Raw genomic sequence first — 12,286 nt, 5'->3', positions numbered from 1 at the left:
CTGCTCACTGGTCAGAAAGAGGCTGTCTGTCCAAAATCTAGCACAGAACCGCGTAGAGCCACCGAGGAAAAAGCCACCCTGCTCACAGCTCATCCCCAGTTTAAATAGCCTCAGAGGATGATTGCTGACTGGAGTCAGGTGGCAAACGAGGCTAATCAGCAGCAGCTGTGTCCTGGGGAGAGAGGAGAGTGAGAGAGACAGAGAGGGGTAGGAGTGGCAAGAGGGGTGGAGGCGTGGAGAGTGGGCAAACACCCCACCCACACACTCCCACAGCCTCACAGAACGTAACATTCCCCCCCCCTTACATTGAAGCCCTACCAAAACAACAACCACAACAACAACAACAACAACCTATTGCGAGCTGCGTGAGAGTGCATCAGCCACTATATTGTCAGTACCTTTCTTGTGTATGATCATCAGATTGTAATCCTGGGCCAGGAGTGCCCAGCGCATCAGTCGCTGGTTGTGATTGTACATCCGGTTCAGAAAAACAAGGGGGTTGTGGTCTGTGAACACGGTCACCGGGGAAGCGCTGGAGCCCACATACACTTCAAAGTGCTGCAGAGCTAGAAGCAGAGCTAAGGCTTCCTTCTCTATGGTAGAGTAGTTCAGTTGATGGGGTTTGAACTTTGCAGAGAAATAACAGACCGGATGGCACACACCTTCCTCATCATCCTGCAGCAGGACTGCCCCGGCTCCGGTGGCACTGGCATCGACCTCTAGCTTAAAGGGGCGAGAGAAGTTTGGAGCTGCCAATACAGGGGTGCTGCACAGAAGAGATTTTGCCGACTCAAAGGCATGCTGGCATTCAACTGACCATTCAAAAGGCACCTTTGGGCTACACAGTTTGGTTAGCGGGGTCACGACCACAGAAAAGTTCTTACAGAAACACCGGTAATATCCGGTCATCCCTAGGAACCGCCTTAGTTCCCGTCTGGTGGCTGGACTCGGGTAGTCCAGGATTGCAGCAACCTTCGCCTCCACTGGGCGGACCTGCCCAAACCCCACCTGCTTACCTAGGTAAGTGACGGTTGCCTTACCAAACTCACACTTAGCGAGATTGAGGGTCAACGAGGCCTCGGCTAGCCGCTGAAACACTGTCCTCAGAAGGGACATATGATCTGCCCATGTGTCTGTGTATAGCACCACGTCATCTAGATACACATTGCACTGGGGCACATCTCCCAACACCAACTGCATCAGTCGTTGAAAAGTAGCTGGGGCATTTTTCATGCCAAAGGCCATTACTGTGTATTGCATGAAGTGGTCAGGGGTGACAAATGCAGAAATCTCTGAAGCTCTGGGAGTGAGAGGCACCTGCCAGTAGCCTTTAAGGAGATCGAGTTTGGTGATGAATTTGGCAGGGCCGATGCTGTCAATGCAGTCTTCCATACGAGGAAGCGGAAAAGAGTCAGAGACCGTTACAGCGTTTACCTTCCGATAATCTGTGCAGAAACGGGGTGTGCCATCAGACTTAGGTGTTAGTAGACATGGGGAGCTCCAGGGGCTACAACTAGGTTGTGCCAAGCCGTTTTCTACTAAGTACTCAACTTCTTCTTTCATGACCTCACGTTTGGCGAAGGGGCAACGATATGCATGCTGCTTGATTGGGACTGCGTCTCCAACGTCAATGTCATGCTCACAAACGTTGGTACGCGAGGGTACGTCACTAAAAAGAGACAGGTAGGAGTGCAGCAAGTCAAGTACCTCTTTACACTGGGACAGAGGAAGGTGAGATAGGTTGGCCTCGGCCTTAGCTAAAAAAACGGAATTTGACAACCGCCCACATTGCTGTCCCTCAGAAAGGGTACCCAGATCATCATCACCCTTAACTTCAACACTTAGCAGGGCAACAGGGACTGAACCGGGGACAGCCGTCCCAGCAGTGTCTGATGATTCTGTCATGCTGGTGTCTCTGGTATGGTATGGTTTCAACATGTTGACATGGCATAGGCGAGTCTTCCTTCTGCGTTCTGGGGTGTTGAGAATATAGTTGGTGTCAGACACTTTTTTCACTATCACATAGGGGCCTGAGAAACGAGCCATGAGGGCAGAACTGGGCACGGGCAACAACACAAGAACTTTGTCCCCAGGCTGGAACTGTCTTTCCACTGCTTTTTGATCACATCGTTTTTTCATGTTTGCCTGGGATACACAGAGAGCCTCTTTTGCTAACAAAGTAGCCCGTTGCCACCTGTCCTTGCATGTTTTTACAAACTCCATCACAGTAGTTTTAGGCACACAACCACTGAGAAAACTCTCCTTCAACACCTTTAGCGGACCCCGCACGTCGTGTCCAAACACCAGGGTAGCTGGGCTGAACCCCAAAGACTCCTGCTTCACATCACGTATAGCGAACAATACAAACGGGACCCCGTCATCCCAGCTTTTTCCGGTGTCGTGGCAATACTTACTCAACATCGCCTTGAGAGTTTGATGCCACCGCTCCAGTGCACCTTGTGACTCTGGGTGATAAGCACTAGACACAGAATGAGAAACTCCAAGGGACCGTAGAGTCCGATTAAAATCCCTGGACATGAAATTGGTACCCTGATCTGTCTGCACGGTTTTCGGGAGACCAAAGGTGGTAAAGAATTTGACTAGTGCTTTGGTAATGCTTGCTGTCGTGATTTTCCGCAGAGGAATCGCCTCTGGGTATCGAGTGGACACACACATTATGGTTAACAAGAACTGATTCCCTGCCCGCGTCTTTGGTAAGGGGCCAACACAGTCTACCAGGATATGCTCAAAAGGTTCACCGACAGCAGGGATAGGACGTAGGGGGGCGGGGGGCACCGCCTGGTTCGGTTTACCCACAAGCTGGCAAGTGTGACAGGTGTTACAAAACTGCACTACATCTGCTTTCATTGCCGGCCAAAAGAAATGCTGCAGTATACGGTCATATGTTTTAGTGACACCCAAATGACCTGACCATGCGTGATCATGTGCTAACTGCAGCACATGCCACCGCAGACTGGTCGGAACCACCAACTGCCGCACTACGCTCCAGTCTTCTCCAGGCCTTGGGGTCCACTTGCGCATCAATAAACCTTCCCAAACGAAAAATGTCTGCCTCTTGCTCCCCTCACCTCCCTTATCCTGAGCTGCTGCGGTAAAACACTGAACTAATGAAGGGTCTTCTTTCTGAGCCTTCACAAGTGCTTCCCGGGTGAGCAGAAAAGGAGCTCCAGACACAGGAGCTGGCTCAACCACACTGTGAGCTAACTCTAAGGCTCCATTATCTCCCTCATCGGTGCAGGGCATCACATCCTTCTCTAGAATAGAGCCGATCACTGAATCTGACAAATCAACCCCCCCACCTTGCTGCTGGGCACGTGAACGAGTCAGAACGCTCACCGGGAACACATCCGGGTGCTGCAGGCTGAGGGCATCTAACACAGGCTCTATAACAGGATTGTTGGTCACCTCAGGGGTAGGGTAAACTTTCCCACCCGCGATATCATTTCCCATTATAAAATCCACCCCATTAATCGGGAGAGAAGGCCGCACACCCACTGAGAAGAAACCACTCACCAGCTCACTCTGTACCCAGATACGATGGAGGGGAGCAGGCACAAAACTCATCCCAACACCTCTTACAATGATGCTAGAGTCACAGTCAGACTTCTCATTAAATTCAAGCACACTAGCTAGTATGAGGGACTGTGAGCCACCAGTATCACGCAGAATGGTCACTTCACGCTTATCCTCGGTCTTACCAGAAAGCGAAACTATCCCCTTAAAAATGAAGGGCTTAAAACACTCATCCGGGGTCTCAGGGGAAGGGGGCCTACTGACAGGAGGCATGGTTTTAATCAGCCCAACCCCTTTTGGTTTACGTGAAGACGAGACTGATTGTTTCCGTCTGTAAGCTTCACAATCTGCGATCAGGTGGCCAGACTTAAAACAGAAAAAACACTTTCGGTCTGCCTTGGGACGAAACACAAGTACCTCACTCTTTGGGTGCTGTGCAACTGGCACCTCGCTAGCCTTCACTGGGGCATCGCGCCGGTCATACTTACTGACACTGGTTTTATGGACGAGCGCGAACTCATCAGCCAGCGTCGCAGCCTGCTGTAGCGAGGAAACCTTCTGTTCATTAATATATACCGCGATGCGCTCAGCAATGCAGTTCTTAAATTCCTCTATGAGCATTAGTTCCCGGATCGAAGCCAGGTCAGTGGCTTTGCAGGCCGCACACCACCGATCGAAAAGAACACCTTTTTCCCTGGCGAAATCAAGATAGGACTGACCCTGACCTCTTCTCAACCCCCGGAAACGCTGCCTATAGGCTTCTGGGACCAGCTCATAGGCCAGCAGGATAGCCCTTTTCAGCTTGTCATAGTCCAAGCTGTCCTCAGCTGACAACGAGGAACAAACTTCTTGAGCCTTACCCGCCAGCTTACATTGGAGCAAAATGGCCCATGAATCCCGTGGCCAGTGCAAGGCCGTGGCTATTCGTTCAAACGACTCGAAGTAGCTGTCGACCTCAGTGTCACGGAACATCGGAACCAGACGACTGTTTTTCCCTACGTCAAACGGGGTGTCTGCCTGACGAATGGAGGCAGTCGGAGGAAGGGAAACCTGCCGGAGTTCCAGCTGTCGCAACCTCACAGCTGTCTCTGCCTCCACCTCCACCTTCCTCAATTCGACCTCTCTGGCTCTAGCAAGCTCTGCGTCTAAACGCCTAAGCTCCAGCTCTTTCTTTAGCTGGAACTCCCTCTCACGGTCCTCCTTTTCTAACTGGAGACGAGCCAGGCGTACACGGAGCTTAGCATCCTGCTTCGAACCTTCACTTGACTCAATGGAGAGGGGTTCGAAGCAAGGCAATGTCATGGGTTTGTCCTCAGGCAGCCCCTGATCAACAGGTGTCGACACCAATGGACCCACAGCTTGAGCTGACGCCTGCGGAACAGGCTGAGACACTGCACCACGCTCAAGTGGACTGGCAGATACTGGCAAGGCCACTATCCCTTTCTCCACCAAGCCAGACACAAGAGCAGCTTTCAGCTCAGCCTTACGCAGAGCTGTGGAAACAGAAATGCTATAACCTGATGCCACCTCATGCAAATCCCTCTTCCTACAGGCGTCCAGTTGGACAAGCGAGGGGTTTTTATTAAACACGGCAATATCAAAGGTAGCCATCAACTCTAAAAACAAAAAACTACCTGAGGCTAACAATAACAACAAAGAAGCACCACCTCCAATACAAAAATGAGAAAACAGGCGGGAAAAGTGTGGCCAGAGGTTAACCAATAAATAAAAGTACCGCCGACCCTCTCCCCAGACCTGCCTACTAAAATCTTAGCCTAGTTAGCTTCTGGAGTGTACCAGGCTCGAGGCAACTTTAAAGGCTAAGCATCAAGTGCACAAAGCACCGACAAGCCTACCCCCGACAGGGAACTAATCCCCACCCGGGATTACTCCGAAAATAATAAAGGAAAAATAAAAAATGAGTGCCTGAAGGAGGAGCTTACGCTCAGCTAGACACTCCCCTTTGCTAACTGGACAGAGAGCGCAGCAGATACCATACAACTAAACAAGCCACCGGCAAACAACTCACTAAAACTCAATTGTTGTTCCTTCCATTCATATCCCGGACGAGCCCCCACTTTGTTACGTTCCCCCCGAAGGGGTCTAGGCATGTGAGAGAGGGGACCAGTAACAAATGAGTCCGGAATCAGAATGAAAAAGGAAAACAAACAGAGTTGTTCTGCATCAATAAAACTTTATTACAAAATGGTACAGGTTAACATTAACTTAAAGGGCCGGCAACGCCGTCTTACCAATAACGCCAAAGAAACAAAGAAAACGCTCGCAGCCACGAAAGGCAGGAGGACTACCAAACAAACACAATAAAAAAGGAGGCACTTCCCACACTTCCTACCCTACTCCCCACCACGGGGAGACACTCTCAGGGCCCACAAGCCCGTCTGCTCACTGGTCAGAAAGAGGCTGTCTGTCCAAAATCTAGCACAGAACCGCGTAGAGCCACCGAGGAAAAAGCCACCCTGCTCACAGCTCATCCCCAGTTTAAATAGCCTCAGAGGATGATTGCTGACTGGAGTCAGGTGGCAAACGAGGCTAATCAGCAGCAGCTGTGTCCTGGGGAGAGAGGAGAGTGAGAGAGACAGAGAGGGGTAGGAGTGGCAAGAGGGGTGGAGGCGGGGAGAGTGGGCAAACACCCCACCCACACACTCCCACAGCCTCACAGAACGTAACAATCATCCTCATCAGTCTGTGTATTTAAGCCCTCTGTTTCCACTCATTCACTGTCGTGTCATTGATGTTGATGTTCATGTCGTCCCTCCGTCTGTATGTTCAGTTAGTCAGCCAGCCAGTCTTCCAGTCTTTCAGCCAGTCAGTCACTCACTCCATCGTTCCTGCTTTGTTCATTCACCCTCCAATAAATCCTCTTCACTTCTGCACCATGAGTCCAGCGTTTGGGTCATCTTTTCCACGCCTCCACACACAACCTCTGACAATACGAGGGAGACCAACTGGACAAACGCCGTTCCTTCGCTTGACTCCAGTTGCTCTCGTCCGCTCCCCTGTAACACCGCTCTTTTATTGAGGTTACGTAAATACCTGTATACATAGGTTCATTAACATATGACGTATACATACAAACAAAGAGTACCTTGCCTGTGCGTTGTGTAAGTATGTGTGTGTGTGTGTGTGTGTGTGGGGGGGGGGGGGGGGGGGGGTCAGAGTGTGACCCGATAAACGACTTCCCTAAACCTGCTGGTTAGGAAGTCCAGCAGTTCATCTAAACAAAAGGCACTTAGACTAAAACAGATATAGATATGTTTATCCTACCACAAAACAATAACAGAAGGTACAACCTCTCCCATGCTCTCAGGACGTGGGTGTGAATGCCAGAACACTCTGGAATGCACACAAGTCTTTGCAGATCACTATGGATCAACCCTCTACCAACATGACATTGATTATACAACTCTAAGCATATATGAGTAGATATTTCTAAGCATAAATGACAATCAACAATACAAATCTAACAAGAACCACTTATCTCTTCCGCCTAAAGGTTTTATACCTGGTAATTTCTTTCTCCCCGTCTCTTTTGGACCTCAAATCTAATCACCCAATGTTCTGCCCCACTTTATCATCCTATCTGTCTTTTCAGGTTTTGGCAGATGTGCTTGATACTACAGATCTAGTGAGAAGTTGTGTCCAGAGTGCAGTGAGTATGCTGAGAGATGAAGTGGACAGTGGTGAATTCAGCACTAAGAGAGTTGAAAATCTGCTGATTCTTCTGAATGGAAATGATACTGAAGGTTAGAAAATAAGTCAGTGAAGATGATCTTTTAACATCAGGCCAGTGTTATGCAGAGTGAAATTGCAGCCAAAATACGGTTTACCAAAAAATGACACAAAATAATTTTACTTTTAAGGATTGTTTGCAACAATTATGAGGAAGCGTCTTCACTCACTGTTAAAGGACTACGAGGTCAACATGCATAATTCAAAAAGCTGGGTCCTGAATGAGGCATCTAATGTCAGTGCTCTACAAGAAGGAGGGACATTCCTGTAAGTTTCTGTACTATTTTCTATTATTATGATTTACTAGTAAAATTCAATTCAATCCATTTACTCCCTATTTATTAAAATATATTTCTGGTGTTAAATGTATACAACTGCAAGATGTTCATTGGTGATTATTATCACTCCAGATTTGATTGTTACCCATTTCATCTCTAACTTTGAGTAGGTATCAGTAGATATCAGCCTGGATTTAAGAAAATTGCATGAATATTTATTTCAGACACACATTGTGGAGGAAAGTCCAAGCAGTTGTCACTCCACTTCTAGCCTACTTAGTCTCAATCACTGACCGAGATTCTAATATGGACCTTCTCCGGGATGATGAGGAAGATATCAGGAACCTCTGGCTTGAGATTTTTGGGAACAAAGAGATGCTCAGTGTGCCGTATGTGAGGGTGGAAAACAAGTAGGTATCACTTGGTTATATAGTTAAGACATATTTAGGGCAAATTGTTTAATTTCATTTATATTGTTTTTAATCTGAAAAAGACACTGAACAAAGACAATAAGTCTTAAAACTGATGTTCCATTCTTTTGGGGTGAAGTGGTTCATTTTCTGGCACATGGAAAGGCATTAAAATTTAAGTGAATTATAGCATCTTTTATAATCTGAAATTTTAACTTGCCTCCCTTCTCTAGAGTATTCATGGTGCAAAGCCATATCACAGGCCACCACACTATGCACTGCCACATGCCTTTCAGTTGGTGGATCAAAGACCTTCTAGATGGGCTGATGATGCAAACAAGACAGTCAAGACATCAAGGTAAATATACTACACAAACAAATTATTAAATATATTGTGTCCAGGTATTGCCCTTTATGTTTCTTAAACACATTTGTGGCCTTCTCAGCCTTTTTTGTAGATTATTCTTGTGGTTATTTCCATGATTTGTTCTTGAAAACTCCACTTGGCACTTACATGGCAGAAAATGTGAATGAAAAAATGAAGAAAGAATTTTTCAGGAGATACCTGCATGATTTTGTGTCGATGACCATGAAAGTAGCATCAGATGAAGAATTAGAGGTGAGACAAATAAAATTATATTAATGTGATATGACTCTTAATTTCCTCAAATATAAACATGCTGCATCTTTGTTTGAAAATAGCTGTTGTAACATTAGATTAAAATTACATTTAATGTGATATAAATCCCACTAACCCTCTTCAAGATAAAATAAGGTAAAAAAAGGAAAAAAAAAGTCATTGCACACAATATTCTCTTGTCCAGTTTATTGCAGTCAAATACAGCAATTCTAGTCAACCAACCCCTGCCTGACAACTTGGATCAGTTAAACCTTTTTGACAAAGTTTTGGTAAAAACTTATCAGGTTGCAATGATGAATGAATGAAATTTTTATATTCCACAGCAACAGATTGAAACACTAATAGCTTGCATAATTAGCAGTGCATAATCAGTTGGAACTCTATAAATTGTGTAAATATTTAAAACTATTACATTAAATGTAATAAATATAACACTAAATTAATTTGCTGATGATGTAAACAATACCATGTTATCAATTTACTTGGGCCTTTACTCTTCAGCTCCTATGTCAGGCCATGGGCAACTGTGTTGATGAAGTACTGAGACAGACAGGAGATGATGAGCTTTCTCTCCCACTCATCCACATTGCCTATCATGTTTACCAAAAACGTCTTCAGAACCTTCTGCGGATGATTTCTCTTCACCCTGAAGTTGTTAGCCTTTTGCGAAAAATGAAGAACATTCGAGATTGTCCTGAGATGGTAAGCACATTTCTTCATTCTAGGTGATCTAAGCACTACTTAAAAGTTTCTTTTAGTGGTCGAATGTCACATTCTTTAGTGGTCAAATGTCACATTCTTGACACTATTCACAAGATATTAGAAATATTGCAAAACTGCAGAATCACTTGTGACTTTTTTGTTTTCCTGTAGGTTTTGGATGTTTATGCAGCCAGGGAATGTGTTAATAGCCTGGAACCTTCTAATTTAGACAGTGATGACGTCTGTCAGCACTGGTTGAGGCAGGTGAAGAAGGTGCAGGCCTCTTTGGAGTTTATTTGCTCCCAAAGTAATGCAAAACAATATGGTGAGAGATGCAAGGAAATATTTAACAGTGTCAGGTAAGATAATGAGGCAGTGAACACAACATTTTTATTCATGATCAGAAAAGTTTCCAGAGTGCAAAAGTCCCATAATTGATTGCAACTTTCATTACATCCCTGTAGGCTACGTGTATTGTGATCTCTGCTTGTAGGAGTGAGCTTTATTTTTCTTTGTGTTTTACTTGATAGCCTAGAACGGCAGCTTATTTCTCTCATCTTGTATTTATTTATTTATTTTTTAAAACTACAAAAGATTTTTCTTGGTTTCAAATGTGTCAACCCATCAAGGGGGTTAAAACTATAGTGAAATTAATGAGTCATTACACCACAATACTACTGCAGACAACTCCATTACAAAGACAAATGCCACCGTAAATCACAGTGCTCCGAGTGTACTCAGCGGCTGATACCAGGAAGCCCTAAAGAAGACAGAAGTGTTCAAATCACCAGAATAATACCTTATAACACCACAAGAAACAAAACATGCCATGCAGTACAATTCCACTACAATTAATACACTAATGGATAATAATTGGTGCATAAGTGAAATTTTAAAGGAAAGAGGAGATTGATACTTAGCATAAATATAACAACAACATAAAATAAGCTTTGCCTTGTGTATAAATGTCCTAAAAAAACAGCAGAAAGGTGGCTACAGGTTTATGATTTCTGATGAAGTGCTTTGACATTTTTATAAGAAAAAAAGGTCAACTGATATTTTATAAACACTAGCTTTTTAGACTAAATTTTATGACAAACTTCGGGGGGAAATATCATGTCCCAAGATATCAGTTAATAACCTATCTGGTCTTTAAGTGATGGCATGATGAATCCTGCTTCCGGGCCCAAACTACTCGGCGTTTAATAAGGCTTTTGTGGGTTGTTTTTTTTACATGTTTTAATGCTTTGTATCTTGTTCTATTTAATCTCAACAAGCCCCTAAAAACAGTCAGTGATCACCCTTGGCCTCTCTCAGTTTTTGTTACTGCCAGTTATTTTAAAGCTCAGTTTTCAAAACCTTATGATGTAACTACAGCCCAGCCCATGCAGCAGTATATTAGTAAGTAACCTCTTATTATAGATGGATTATCTCAGTTGTTCTCCCAACAGAAGTTCGATCCGTTTACAGCATCCTGCCATGCAATTGCATTTGTCCTGAACCTTTGGGACCCTCACATTAACTTTTATTTAGTGGAAAAAAGTTAGCGTTCATCCTCCAGCTTCACTGTTTATATTATGCTCACAGAGCTATGTCGCTAGCGATTACGTAGCAGATCGTTATATACCAGCAAGCCAAACTTCAGTAACCCTACAAATGTCACTGCTGATTACTTTCCTGTCTTCATTTATGTCGGAAATGATAGTAGAGCTGTACTTAATTTGTTTTGGAAATCCCTCAGTCAGAACATGGTATATTATATTTAGATGGAAACTAGCGAACTAACTTCCTGCTAACTTCTAACTCAGTTACATTTCATAAATTAAGTTTTCATGGATGCCTGGATGGTAAACTTAATTGTTACACCTGGTAGAGCAGCAACGCTGGTCATTTTATTACAGATGAAAGGATTTAGACAGTTGTTAACTCTGTGATCCCGCAGTGATCGTGTGACTTAGGGACCTGCAGCGGAGTTTGGGCCCAGGCACGGCTAATGACGTCAGACTTAAAGACCGGATAGCAATCACCTAGCCAATGCTACATTTACTGCCTTTACGTTACTTTCCACTAACATACCCACTATTCTCCAATACTGCTGAATTTCCTGGGGACCTAAGAAATCCCTCACACTATATACTATAAAACTAAAGATTTATATACCTAGCATTTTCCTCCTATATTTTCAGATCAGATGTGTATAGTCTTCCAATCTATTAGTGATCTTGATACAGAGAATTTTCACATTGTAGGCATCCCCAAAACAAAAGAACACTTAAACTAATTTTTTTGTGTTTGTTTTTTGTAATTTTTAAATGTGTGCTCACCACTTCTGCTAACTAGTGTAACTAGTGTATTTGGGAAATACACTAGCACAGATGTAAAATACTCTTTTATGTTGTTGAATGAAAAGAATTGACAACAAACTAACTGTGATCATGGTCTGTAATATTTTGCAGTAATGGCTGGAAGCACATCTACACCCTCTCACTGTTTGTTGAGCACATGTTGCTGGGTTTTCAAAATGAAGACAGTCAGCTCAGGACACTGGTCCTGAACCACATTAAAAAGCTAAGCATGGTGAGTGGGCTTTCTAATGGCCATTATATTCTGCCAGTTATAAGTATTGTGCTCCATATACAAAAGGGATCTTCTTACTACTATAAACTGGTCATTTTTAGCACAATTTTGTTTTGACAAGATAAAATGATTGTTCAGCCAACTAAACTGTTCTGTTTATGATTTAAATTACATTTAATGTTCTGAAGAGAAATGTAGATGTAAGATCTACAGGGGCTTTTAAAGCTGTAGCTGAAGTCCTGAGGTCCTGCAAGAACGAGGCAACTAATCAGATTTTCAGGTAATGACTTTTCGGGCATTTCTTCTTCCTTCTTTTTTATTTTTTTTTACCTTTAAATGATTAAATATGAAATATTGAATAACGTTCATTAGCTACAATTAAGTTAATCACATTT

At 44.2% G+C, this 12,286-nt stretch overlaps 1 protein-coding gene across 1 annotated transcript in view; it reads left to right on the top strand.

Annotated features, from left to right (window-relative positions):
- Positions 1-12,058: 12,058 nt before the first annotated feature.
- LOC146692838 (E3 ubiquitin-protein ligase rnf213-alpha-like) overlaps positions 12,059-12,286 on the top strand; it is a 46,111-nt gene continuing 45,883 nt past the window's right edge. The window contains exon 1 of the mRNA XM_085433056.1: positions 12,059-12,171. The gene's annotated coding sequence lies outside the window, so the exon portion shown is untranslated. The remainder of the gene's footprint in view (positions 12,172-12,286) is intronic.

This window comes from Copadichromis virginalis, linkage group LG15 (assembly GCF_057382275.1).
Source record: "Copadichromis virginalis isolate Kocher_CV1m ecotype Utaka linkage group LG15, C_Virginalis_male_GT1.1, whole genome shotgun sequence".
Taxonomy (NCBI): domain Eukaryota; kingdom Metazoa; phylum Chordata; class Actinopteri; order Cichliformes; family Cichlidae; genus Copadichromis; species Copadichromis virginalis.
This window is presented reverse-complemented; position numbering and strand designations above follow the sequence as displayed.